The 13157-nt window shown below is 46.2% G+C and overlaps 1 pseudogene; it reads left to right on the top strand.

The window, feature by feature from the left end:
• The first annotated feature begins 12763 nt into the window (after positions 1-12763).
• Positions 12764-12888, top strand: LOC130019502 (uncharacterized; annotated as a pseudogene).
• The last annotated feature ends 269 nt before the right edge of the window (positions 12889-13157 follow it).

The raw sequence follows: 13157 nt of genomic DNA, 5'->3' as shown, positions 1-13157 counted from the left end.
AGGCAATTAAGCAATTATTCATGTCAGAAACTGAGGTAAGGAGAGGACTGCTTCAAAGGATCCTCTTGACAAAGTGAAAAGCAGTTGAGTAGAAACAGAGAACAGGATATAATTTCCTTCTGGAATATCCACTCCATATGGCCCGCAGCAAGGATTTCAAACTCATCTGTGGGAAGGAGGAGACAGACATGAAAACATTAACTTCTTGTGCTCTGAGTCCTCTCAGCCATTTTCGGAATCGTTCGTGGAAACTATCCGTTCCTTTCAACAGATACCAATCGAGAGTCTCCAAGACAGACATGAGGCTTTTGTTCCATAGTGAATCCATGTCTTCTCCCAGGAGGAAGTTGGCAGCAACAAAACTTAGTTGGAAAAAAAAAACACCATTAAATGTTGTATGCATTTTCCTGTCCCCTCCCATTTCTACTTGCTAACAACAGAGACAGCTGTGGGACACCCAAGTCACAAACCCTCCTCCTGAGAGCCAGGAGACCAGGACAGCAGCTTTCCTGACTGGAGATGATGAAACTCACAGAAAACATGCTAATACTGAAGCTAGTGTCACACCACCACCTCCTCTTCTTGCCATTGCGAACTCACCCCCAATCCCAACATCTACTCAGTCATTGATTCTTTTTAATATGATTGCATCTGAATGGCCAGGGAACACCCACCCCGGGCCTACCCTGGCCACTGAGGGCCTGGTTGACAGTAACAAACCCATCACCTGGCTTCAGGTGTGGTCTTTGCCCAGCATGACCCTAACAGAGAAACCAAACCGAGTCCAGCCAAGCACGGGCCTTGTGAACTAATGCCAAAATTTCTCTCAGGTTGTCTTCATTTCTCTCAGTTTCTAAGATCCATTGTGTGCTATAGACATGCAGAGAGTTTCCTGCCCTCTGCTTTTCTTGCCTGTTCCACCCCTGTTCACTGAGCTGCATTCTGTTGGGCTTCTCTTTCCCTGCCCCTGGCTGCCTCCAGCCCTGACTTCTACCATTTAACTGGGGGTCAGTCTAAAGAGACTTCCTCTTTGGGGGAAATCACAGGGGAACCTTGAGCTTGTGTGTTTGTGGTTCTGTGAACCCCATCCCTCACAGTGATGGGATCATCTGAAGCTTCTCTTTTCTCGCTTCCTCCAGTGCACATCCCAGGATAGTGACCACATCCATGGTCCTTCCTTGGGAGTGTCTGGGTGCGGGAGTGGAAGCAGGTCAAGAAGGAGCCATGGAGGAGGAGCCCAACCATCTGGTTCTGTCATCCCACATTTCAGAATCTCCTGATGGGCCTTTCTCAGTTGGTTGTAGTCTGTGGCCAAGGTCTCAATCCTAACTGCACCATTGAAACACTATCCTTTTAATCTAGGGAAACTTTTTATGTTTGTTTATTTTGTTCTGGGGTCACATCTGGTGGTGCTCAAGGATTACTTCTGGCTCTCTACTCAAGAATTACTCCTGTGCTCCGGGTGACTATATTGGATACCAGGGATTGAACCTGCGTCCACTATGTGCAAGGCAAATGCCCTACACACTGTGCTATCTCTCTGGTCTCTAGAGGAATTCATAAGGCTTAGGTAAGTTCACAATATTCAAGGAGGTACTGTTTTCTCTGGGCACTGTTCCCAAGGTTGCACTGTTTTGCCTAACCTAAGGACTTGTTCCCATTCATAAGTATGGAGTAAAGCGTGGTTTGAGATATTTGGATATTTGGAAATATTTGGATATTTGGAGATATTTCATAGTATCATAAAATTCTCCCTACCGGCCCCATCTCCTACAGCGGCTCTTCGCCTGTGCTTACAGTGAAGTCACTTTTACCAGTGCCAAAGCAGTGGGTGGGCAGCCTTAGTTTAGTCTAAGTCTGTTTGAAATCCCCCTTTACCACCTTCCCTTGCTCAAAGTACTCCAGACCCAAACCCTCCATGGAACCTAGACTCATCATGAAGCCAGGCCATTCCTGACCTCAACGAAACCTAGACCCATCATAAAGCCAGTCCATTTCTGACCTCAGCAGGATCAAGACTCATCATGGGGCCAGGTCACTTCTGAACTTTCTTTCATTTACAAACTCAACTTTGGGGGCCTGAGGAAAAGTGATACTTGTTGCTCAAAGCCCCGGAAGTTGCAAGAACAGCTGAGCTTCTACTAGTTGAAAATATGGCACAAATGAGCATTTGTTGTGCTAAGCTCATGGTCATGTGGGGGATCCACATGAATCATCCCTTTGCTGGGAAAAGAGACTGGAAATAAGGATGTTGCAGAAGCGGGCTGCATGGCTCAGTCGACCCCAGGGGAAAGGGTGGAGCACAAGCCTGGCCTGCTAAAAGGTCACACAGTCCTTTTTTCTCCTTGAACAGAAAGAATCCAAGTGGAAATTAACTCAGAGGGTTTCATCACTAAATGTAAATGAACTGAAGGCAGCTGAATTGGAGGAGAATCGGAGATGTGCTGGCTTGGGAAGAAGGCAGTCTCTTGGCCGTCTCTCCACACATGGGTTGAGGGAGGAATTGGCACTGAAACAACCACAAACATTGCTAAGAATTGGCATCAAGTGCAAGAAAAATGGATGGAGTTCCTGCCCTTCCTGGAGGAGTTTTGGCACGAGGTAGATGAACTGGTGACATGCAGATGTGCTTTCACACGAGTCAACTTCTGCCCACAAAGCAGGGTTCTGTGATGTGTGCGCACAGAACTGCACATCCTGTGGCTCTAGGCTACCAGGAGTGGCCCCAATTCCAGTCAGACTAGGAGTGCAGGATGCAATGGTCATGCCAAGGGCAACCCATTAGTTCCAAGGACCCCCTCACCCAGAGGAAATGTGGGTCCTCCCAGCCTTCTTTCCCCTGGCCATCCTCCTGAAGGTGCTGTTCTTCTGCAAGATTGTTTATTTGTTTTTTACTGATTGAGAGTCTATGGTTTACAACACTGCTATTGATGGTTTCTCATGCATGTAATTCCAAGAGGGAGAAGCAGGGCTAGAACAGTAGTACAGTGGGTAGGGTGCTTGCATCCAGTCAACCTGAGTTTAATTCCCAGCATTTCATATGGTCTCCCAAGCACTGCCAGAAGTGATTCCTGAGCACAGATCCAGGAGTAACCATTTATTATTGCCAGGCATGTCAAAAAAAGTGGGGGGTGGGGGGTGCAACTATGGGCGATTCTTGTTCTAGGGATTCCTCGTCTTTCCCCAGCCTGTGACTTAGTAGGCTTCACTCGTGCCACTTTTGTTGCTACTGGTCATTGTGGTGTTGGTAGCGACCTGCTTGTTTCAGCTGCGGATGTTAGCCTTCCTGTTCTAAGCACCCTAAGAGAGGGGAGGAGTCCCCTCTTTAAGGAAAGGAAGGCACCTTGCATTTTCGCTGTTAGCGGGACGGCAACCCCTATGCATGCCACTGCTTCCCCACTATTGATGGACCTAGGCAGCAGCTTTCCCAGGATGCCTAACACTCTTCTCTGAACCATCCCATCATGTTCCAGGACAGGAAACCAATGCTGCTGCTCTGTGCCAAGGGCTAGTCTTCCCGTCAGAACCAGGTTCAGTGCTCCCCATAGTATCATGATCCCCATAATATCATAATCTTACTTGAATGCTCCAAGGGACGGGGCATATAACTCACTCGTTTGACAGAGGAGAACAATTGCAAGTCCCTCAACATGACTCTGACCTGAGTTTGAAGAATGTGCGGTGACCTTGTCTGCTTGTCAAGGCTAATAGACTTCCTGAGGTCAGAGCAATAGTACAGAAGATAGGGTGCTTGTTTTGCACCTAGACAATCCAGGTTTGATCGCTGGCACCCCATATGGTCCCCCAGCCCCACTATGAGTGATACCTGAGCATAGATCCCTGAGCACTTCCTGGTGTGACTCTAAAAACAAAAATAAAATTGAAAAACAGGACTTCGTGATTCTATCAGTAACCAATCCTCACTTCATCAGTTTGTCCCCATGCATGTCCCATGTGCCTTGAGTCATCCGGGCAAAAGCTATCCAGAGGACATTGCCTGTATGTCTGATATTTGAGTGTGAAGGCCTGTCTGCATTACATGTGCCATAATGTCATGTAATTAAAAAATATTAACAAAAGTTCAGCAATGGGAACTAGAGTCTAAAGGAATACATAAGCACTGACCATGATTATTTAATATAGCCGTGCTCTTTACTGTGAGGACGCAGTCCTCATGAACCCTCAGAAGTAGGGACTATTATTCCCCCCAACCCAGGGGTTAAGTTACTTGCATAAGCTTGCAAAGCAACATAAATGGAGAAGGTAAGATTCAACTACAGCTGTAGTGTGGGCCTTTCAGACATAACAAGGCTTCCAGTAGTCTTATGCACTTGCCTCTTATAATATTTTAGAGAAGAATACACCCAAAATATCAGAACTAATATAAGCTCGTTAGGAGAATGAGACCCATCATTGTTACTGGTATTTGGTATATTGGGTACGCCACGGGGAGTTTGCCAGACTTATTTTAAAAATCTCAGGGCTAGGACGAAGGAGACGTTACTGGGGCCTGCTCGAGGCAATCGACAAATAACAGGATGGTCGTGATCGTGAATATAAGCTCATGGATACTGCTTACACAAGGAGCTCACATCCAATGAGGACTGGTGAGCACTGGAGTACTTGTGCCTGAGTACTACAACACTGATACATGGGCCATAACATGATGTTGAGTAGTCCCATGGAGGTGATCTACAAAATAGAGACAAGAGAGTCATAAGGTTCTACATGCAGCACTGTGGGAATTGATGTGTCCAAAGTTTCCCCACCTGCTCTCTCTCCACAGTAAAGGTGGGCAAGAGGGGCACAAAACATCAGCAGGGTCTTCATGGGTGAAGACAGAAAGACAAGAGGAGCTTAGTAGGCAGAAGAAGGACTCATGCTTGATGAACCCTGGGTTCCAGAGAGAGTGTGGAGACAGACTGGACCAAGGAGAAAACACTGCCAGAAGGAAACCAGGCCTGGTAGTGTAGTTCAGAAATCTTCCCAGCACACACACAGAGCTTCAAAAGATAATTCCATCTGTTTAGGAAGAACTTTTAAGTCTATATGCTGTGATGTCTTGGTTTTCACCTGTGGTCCTGTCATACCATCCTATTAACACCCTTGTCAACTCTCAAATATGGTAAATTCTGTGACCTCTATATGATCAATCAAAAGATTGTATTGACAGCTGTACACAGTGAATTTGTAAGGCCCAATGTTTATGTGGTAGAGGTGCTTAAGAAGTGGGGGAGGTTTTGTTTCGTTTTGGTGACACATAGCCAATGGTATTCAGGGCTTATTCCTGGCTCTGTGCTCAGAGATGACTCCTAGTAGGGCTCAAAGTTCTATATGGGATGCCAGGAATTGAACCCAGATCTACCACTTGCAAGGAAAGTGCTTTAGCCCTGTACTATCTCTCCAGCCAGAAGTGCAGTTTTTCCAAAGCCTTTATTGCAATGCTAAGAGCTATGGAGACGGCACCTTTGACTCTTGCATGTACTTGAAACCACAGTGGGTTTTGAAGTAAGGGCAGATCCTTCTCCTTGCACACATCCCCCAACTAATTGGGTTTCAATGAACGGTATAAAAAATGATTTGTTCAGCCCCCACCACGAAGCGATGTAGGGAAGTTAGCCTTAGATAACGATTTCCCCACTCTGCAGCCAGCATTGAGTAAGACAAAAGCTTAACACAGACTTAAAACACACACTAACACAACGCGATAAAAGTAATCTTCATCCAGGAACACTTTGAGTTTAAAACATCTGAATTCAAACAAGCTAATTAAAAACACATAGGGTTGTCAGGGAGTTTAGAAATCAAGCACAAAGTTCTTTGAAACAATGAGACTTACTAGCTCTGTGGTAGATAAATCAGCCGCTTTCTCCACAGACCAGCCAGCAGTCCATTTGTAAATGGATTGAAAGACATGCAAGAAAGAAAGGCAATTGCAAAATGTTCGCAGCACAGAGAGCGTGACAAGAAGGAGGCAATTCTAACTGTCCTTTCCATTTAGAGGTGGATCTGTCCACAGGGCTCTTTTCGCGGGCCCATGGAGTTGATTGATGTTGACTTGCTGCTGGATTTTATTACTCTGAAGTTGAAAGACCTGATGTTAACGCATCTTAAACTTCAGGTCTCACCACCACACTCCCACATAAGCATATGTTGGGTGGTGCATTTTGATTGCCTGGGTCTCTCGCTTATAGGTTTCTGCCATTCCCCAATGCTCATGGCATGCTTTGAGCCTTGCAGACAAGAAACCCAGTTTTTCTCTGGCTTGCTTCTAAGTCTATCACTTGTTTATTTGAAAATTGCAATGATGATTTTAAAAAGACACAACAGTATGACTAAGCACCCTTCTCTGATTTATATGTAAGAGAATGTGATTTTTTAAAAGAAAAGCAATGAAAATATAACAACTTGAACTAATTTGCACTATGAATAGGGAACAAAGAATTTAGACCTCCACTAATTTTGGATTCCAGCTTCCAAACATTTCATAAATAAAATATGACTAGCAGCATGAAATTGCAAGGCATGTACCGTTTGAATTACATACACATTATGGTTGTTTTAGAAAGTTCCTGCTGACAAAGCCAGACTTCTTGTTGCCACTTTTAACCTTGTCAAATAAAACCATCCAGAAAGTGAGATTGGTGCTTTTAAATACAAAAACTTAAAATCTGCACTCCAGAATAGAGGGAGATCAATTATATCTCTATTAGGGCTATTACACCAGCACTTTTGGACCACATCTGGCAGTGTTAGGGCTTACTCCTGGTTCTGTGCTCAGGAATTACTCCTGGCAGTGTTCAGGGGACCATCTGGGATGCTGGGTATTATACCCAGGTTGGCTGTGTGCAAGGCAAGGGCTCTGCTAACTGTACTGTCACTGCAGTTCCAACACCAGCTTTATTTTCTTACGAATGAAAAGAACAGGTCTCAAGCTGCTGCCATGTAAGCAACAGCCCAGATCCACAGCTTCACCTGTCATCTTGGAAGAGATGCAAGCCAAGCTGCTGAAACTCATTGGCCCAGTTCTAGTTCCTGGAATTCCTGGAGCATGTGGCCACAAACATGGCCATGCAATATCTCCAAATTCCATAATACTGACATCCCAGTAACATGGATGGGAAAATAGCACAGAAGCCAACAAAACTCAGTAAACTAAAACAGTAACACAGAAGGCTCAACTAGCAACAAACAGCTCAGTTCTGATGATCCCATAGTGAGATATAACAATTTTCACATATGTTCTTTTACTGAAGTGTTTTTCAATAATTCTATTAGCCATTTTGTTGTAACCAGCAATAAAAAATAAATTATTCTGTACCTGATAAAGGGTGAGGCTTGGTGGGTGGTGGGAAACTGAGAACAATGGTGGAGGGAAGGTGACCTTGGTGGTGGGATTGTGTTGAGACATTGACTGCTTAAAATATCTGTAGTATGACCAACTTTGTAAACAATTGGTATTTAAATACAGTAAAAATGAAAGAAAGAGAGAGAAAGAGAGAGAAAGAGAAAAAGGAAGAAAGAAAGAAAGAAAGAAAGAAAGAAAGAAAACATCCCTTCTAAAAATATCATCTAAATGAAAAAGTGCAATTTGTTATTTGGTATCAGAGAATCACATAACTTATACATAAATACTTACATATAAGTATTTAGACATGCTCTTATAAATGGCAACTTTTTATCCTAATAAATATTATGAACCATATACACTAGAGATTATCCCATAAATAAAATGCAACTTATTCTCAGGTGCTGAACATCTGCAAAAACTCCATTTTAAAGAAGAAAAAGGACCTTCATACATATTTGCTTAATTTTTAGATAATTTCTGCATACTTCAAATGTGGTAAGTTAAAACAATGTCATGAAATGCTCTAACAGAAATCCCTAGGGAAAGCAAGAAACAATTTACGTAGTCTGGTAGCTGTTTCCAAGAGCCAAGGGATGCTGAATATGGAATATGGTGAACATGTTGGACTAATTCCAAGCACAGACCACCTTTATTCAGAGCGGAGCAGGCAGAGTATGTAGGTCTGAGGTTAAATTCCAAATCCTTATGCTCAAACGCATGAGCTCTGAGAGATAGTCAGTCACTGTTGGAATCTGGGGATAACAGAGGTGGGGTAGATAGTGTCTCCCCAAAGATTCGGCTACATCCAATATCTGGAACCTATGGTTTTTGGGGAAAAGGGTCTTTGCAGCTATGATTATGCTAAAACTCCCTCGAAGAAATCCTTCTGTATTAGCTGGGTGGTCCACAAACCCAATGACAAGCATCTTAAAAAAGGACACACACAGGGTCAGAGAAATAGTACAGCAGGTAAGGCACTTGCCTTGCACCTGGCCAACCAAGGTTTGATCCCAGGCACCCTATGTGATCATTCAAGGCTTACCAGGAGAGATCCCTAAGTGCAGAGCCAGGAGTAAGTCTTTATCAGAGCTGAATGTTGCCCAGTAACCAAGACAAAGAGGGACAGAGAGAGAGCTAGCATGAGAGAGCAAGAGAGAGACAGAGACAGAGAGACAGAAAGAAAGGGAAGATGGTGGGGACGGCTGGAGTCAGTGATGGAGCCACAAACCGAAAAGTATCTGGAACTCCCAGAGGCTGAAAGAAGCCAGAGAAGTTTCTCCCTTAAGCCTTTAGAGCAAGTTGAACCCAGCCAACAACTTCATTTAAGAAGTCTGGTTTTTTAGAATGGCCAGAAAATAAATGGCTGTGGTTTGAAGTTTCCAAGTTTGTAGTGGTTTGTTTTCACAGCCCTGGGCAATCAACACAGAGGCTAGCCCAACCTCTGGAAGTTTAAGGGCAGTATGCATACAGACAAAGGTTACGCAAACTATAGAGGGGGCTTTGCCCCAACAGGAACAGCAGCAGACTTAAAAATAGAACAACATAATTGCAACTGTGATTTTAAAAAATAAGTAATGACTAATCAAAGTCCAAGTTTGGGGCTGGGGAGAGGGTACTGAGCAGAGTTAGGGCACTTGTTTTGCGTGCAGCCAACTCTGGTTTGATTCCTCATGCCATAAATGGTCTCCTGAGCCCAGAGCCAGGACTAAGCCCTGCTTTGGTACTGCTTGGTTCAAATACCAAACCTTAAATTAATTAACTGATTAAATTACTTGATTAATTTATGGTTATTAACAATCTGAGTTAGGGACTGAAGAAATAGCTCAAAAGCTTAGATCCTTATCACCTTTTTGAAAGGTCCTTATCACCTTTTAGAAAGACTCTGTGGTCCCTACTCCAAAGTAAAGAAACTGTTTCCTGGGCCCTGGATGATGGCTCAATGGACTGGAACCACATGCCTGACATGGACCAGGACTGGGTTTGTTTCCTGCCACTGCATGGCCCTCCCGCTCCCAAGAATTTTTGTGCGTGTCCACCCGCCCCCCAACACTGCTGTGGCCTGGGCACTGAACTGGGAGTCCCAAATAATTGAGCCAAATTTCCTAGGAAGTGACATGCACCCCCCACCCACCACTGCTTGGAGGCCCCCTCTCCCCCAAAACAAAAATTGTATCTGAAGACTCCGCACAGCCATTAGACAAGACCCGGTTGTAAAAGCAGGTGTCCTGAGTCGGAAGATGTGGGATTTTGTGAGTTTGATTTGCTGGCATCCCTCAGGGTCCACTGAAGGGAGGCTGGGGAAGTGGAACCCGGAGAAAACTGAGCTACTAGGGAAAGGCTAACACAGAAGCCAAGTAGCCTTGCTCCACTCCTCTTCAAAGGTTTCCCACACTGTGCAAAGGCACCATGGAGATGCCCATGGATTTGCAGGGAGAGGTCTAGGAGCCAAGTCAGTTTTAATGCTGTGCAAACTCTTTTCTAACTCCCAGACAAGGTGACCTTGGTGTGTCATGCTGTTATGACTGAGGATTTGTATTCCCCAGATTCTGCAACTGCATTTCTCATTACAGGGGTGACACACTGGGATGCTTAGTCCTGCTGGCAAAAACTCCCTGAGATCCATGGTGAGATTCCTGTAACTGGCACAGTAATGGTGGAATCGCTTGCATCCACATGGGTCTAGAGAAGCCTGCTGTACACAGAGCACTTCCATGTGAAGACCTGCTCCACATAAGGAGAGTACTGGGTGATCCAGCTCCAAGGAATGGGATTGCACATGATTTTGAGACCCTGTGTCAAGTGGTATGGACACAGGGCAGCAGCGTCTTGAGCTTTGAGTCTGGGAAGAGAAACTGAGACTGAATCGTCCAGTATAGCAGGCCCTGCCTCCTTGACCTGGGGTCTCCAAGTCAAGTTCAAGTGAGAAGGAAGGAAGGAAGGAAGGAAGGAAGGAAGGAAGGAAGGAAGGAAGGGAGGGAGGGAGGGGGAGGGATGGAGGGAGGGAGGGAGGAAGGAAGGGAAAGAGGGAGGAAAGAGTGAAAGGAAATGAGAAAAAAGAGGGAAATAATAAAAAAGAGAAAAAGAAGAAAAAAGAAAAAATAAGAAAGAAAATGAGAAAAGAGAGAGATAAAGAGAGAAAAGAAGTAAGGGAGAGGGAGGGAGAAAATGAAAAAAAGAGAGAGATAATGAAAGATAAAAAGAAGGAAGAGAGAGAAAATGATAAAAACGATAAAAAGAGAGAAATAAAGAAAGAGGAAACAAAGAAACAAAGAAAGAAAGAAAGAAAGAAAGAAAGAAAGAAAGAAAGAAAGAAAGAAAAAGCAAGCAAGCAAGCCTAGTTTTTGTATTGTCTGGCTTCAGCAGAGTCAAGTAAAGACTAGGATATATATTTTGAGAGAGGGGGGCATGGTTTCGTTTTAGAAACCCTAGGAAAAGAGCCTTGAGAGTTTCCATTTTGCAATTTTTTAAAAAACAAAAACAGAACAGTGACAGCTTCCCAACTCCAGCTCCAGTGGCAAAGGGGGATGAGAACAGAGGGATGTTGAGAAGTGGTGTGCAGGCTCCGGCCCCCTCAGGCCTGTCTCCATGGAGACTCCCAAAGGTTCCAGGAATGACTCAGAGGAGCTGCTGCAGCCTTTGCAGTGGAAGCTGGGCCCTCCACGAAAGCCAACAGACTGCAGCCCTGAGAGCAAGCGCCAGGCAGCCTTCTGCCCAGGGCCCTTGGAGGCACTGCGTGAAGCAGGCAGAGCACCATTCCTCCATGTCCACTTTACTTGGGGGGCACTTACTGAGGAGAAACAAGGCCCAAGGGCCACCATCACCTTGGAAGGGGAACTCTCATTGCAGAAATAGGCGGTGCAAAGCCCAGGGAATCTTCCATCGGAGTATTGGGAGGTGCAAAGCCCAGGAGTCTGGATGTGCCGGCCATGTGTTTTTCTTGGGGGGATTTTTGCGGGGCGGGGGGGGGGGCTGCTTCCACTCCCGAACGCAAAGACTCCAAGAGGAACCAGGAGCTCCTTCACCAGCAGAAAAAGAGAGAGCAGAAGCCAGGAGCCCACCACATGCCCCATCTACCTGTGTGACTGCTGCATGAAGGACTTCCCAAGGAGCCAAGACCTTCGTTTGGGGGTAGAGCGGCCTTGGGTTTCATCTCCCTAGCCAGGCTGTGGAGACAGAGCCCTGGGAAGAAGCTCACAGGGGTCCTGGGGGTCAAGGTATAATCTGCTGGTGGCTCTGAAATGACCTGGTGAGAGCAGGGAAAGCCCCTGGGAAGTGCAGGACCAACAGAGCCCTGAAAGTGCCCTCCCCGGGACTCCCCTTCCCCACCTCTAGGGCCTCAGCAAAAGGGGTGCTGAGTAAGGCTCACGGATGCTGGTCCCCCCTACTCTGTCTCAAAGCCCTACCCAGCCTGCTGTGGGGTGCAGCACACAGACACCCCAGCTCCTAGGAATGGCTTTACCAGGAATCCTCAGCCTATTTGTTGGTCCCGGCTCTGCCTGTCAACCACAGTGGCAGCGCCAGGAGGGGGCAAGACTGGAGAGGTCCGGCCAAGGTTGAGTCAAGCCCCAACAAAGCCTGAGACCCACCGGAATTCCTCCACAAGATTTCCCGGCATGGCCGTAAATCACCATCCCATCTTCCCAGCAGGAGAGGATCAGAATCAGGGCAAGACGTGTACCCCACTCCCACCCCACCTCACCCCCAAATCAACATGTCCATCCCCTGCAAGCCCATCAGGAAGAAAGGCCTGAGCAGAAGCTACAGTGGCTGCTCCCAACTAGTAATTCTGATTTCCCGACAAGTGAGTTAATTGCCTGGGTGCCCGTAACAGACACTCCCTGCTAGAATCCGTCGCTTTCTGCCAGAACAACATATTGTAGGCTGCTATATTTTCCGTGCTGAAACTTGGAGCTGACGTGGGTCTCGAGCAGGTTGATGGAGAGAAGGCGAGACTGGCAATAGCGCAGACACAGGGCGGCAGCACCCCAAGCTCTGGGTCTGCAGAGAGAAGCTGAGGCTGACATGTCCAGTGCGGCAGCTGCTGCCTTCTTGGCCCAGGGGCTCCACAGCCATGACCAGTTGCAAAGGGGGCCTTCGAGAGCAGAGGGCAGAGACAGGTTCTGAAACCCACCCTGGGGGCCCTCTATCCCGGGGACAGGCTTGCCTTGCCTTGTCCCTTGTCACTGTCCCCTTGGGCAGAGCCAGGCAGGGCAGAGCCCACAAAGTGCCTCGGATCTTTAAGACAGCACCATATCCATGGGCTGCTCCTCATAAAGCCAGGGGCTGGGCCAGCTGCCCGCAGCAGGAACTGAGCCCCCAGCAGTGGGCACACACTCCCGGGCCTGCCAGGACCCTCTGTAGCCAGCAGCACTGCCCACATGCTCCTTCCCTGTCAGCAGAAATGCTCAGTGATTGTGAGGTGGAATCATCCTTACCTGTCCCTCTATTCAGAGAGCAGAAGGTTGGAGTTTGTATGATTCATGATTAATGTCTCTGCGTGATTATGGTTCACAACACCCTAATCGCTCCTATCTGATTCTTAATAAAAAATTTTATTTAAGTAAAAAAATATTTTCATCGAAAAATTTTAATTAAAAAATAGAAATAAATTTAATTTTTAAAAAATTTAAATAACAAATTAACAAAAAGGAATGTACACTGACCTCCTGGATACTCCAGAGCATTGCTCCCCTCTGACTCTCTCCTCTCCTTTGCTAGGATCAACCTTCTCTACCTTTTGAAGTCTCCCATCTGTCCCCTTGCCCCCTGCACCCTTCTCAGTCCATGGCTTATGCTGTGGGCAGCC

The sequence above is a fragment of the Sorex fumeus genome, unplaced genomic scaffold (assembly GCF_029834395.1).
Source record: "Sorex fumeus unplaced genomic scaffold, SorFum_2.1 ptg000008l, whole genome shotgun sequence".
NCBI classification, from domain to species: domain Eukaryota; kingdom Metazoa; phylum Chordata; class Mammalia; order Eulipotyphla; family Soricidae; genus Sorex; species Sorex fumeus.
This window is presented reverse-complemented; position numbering and strand designations above follow the sequence as displayed.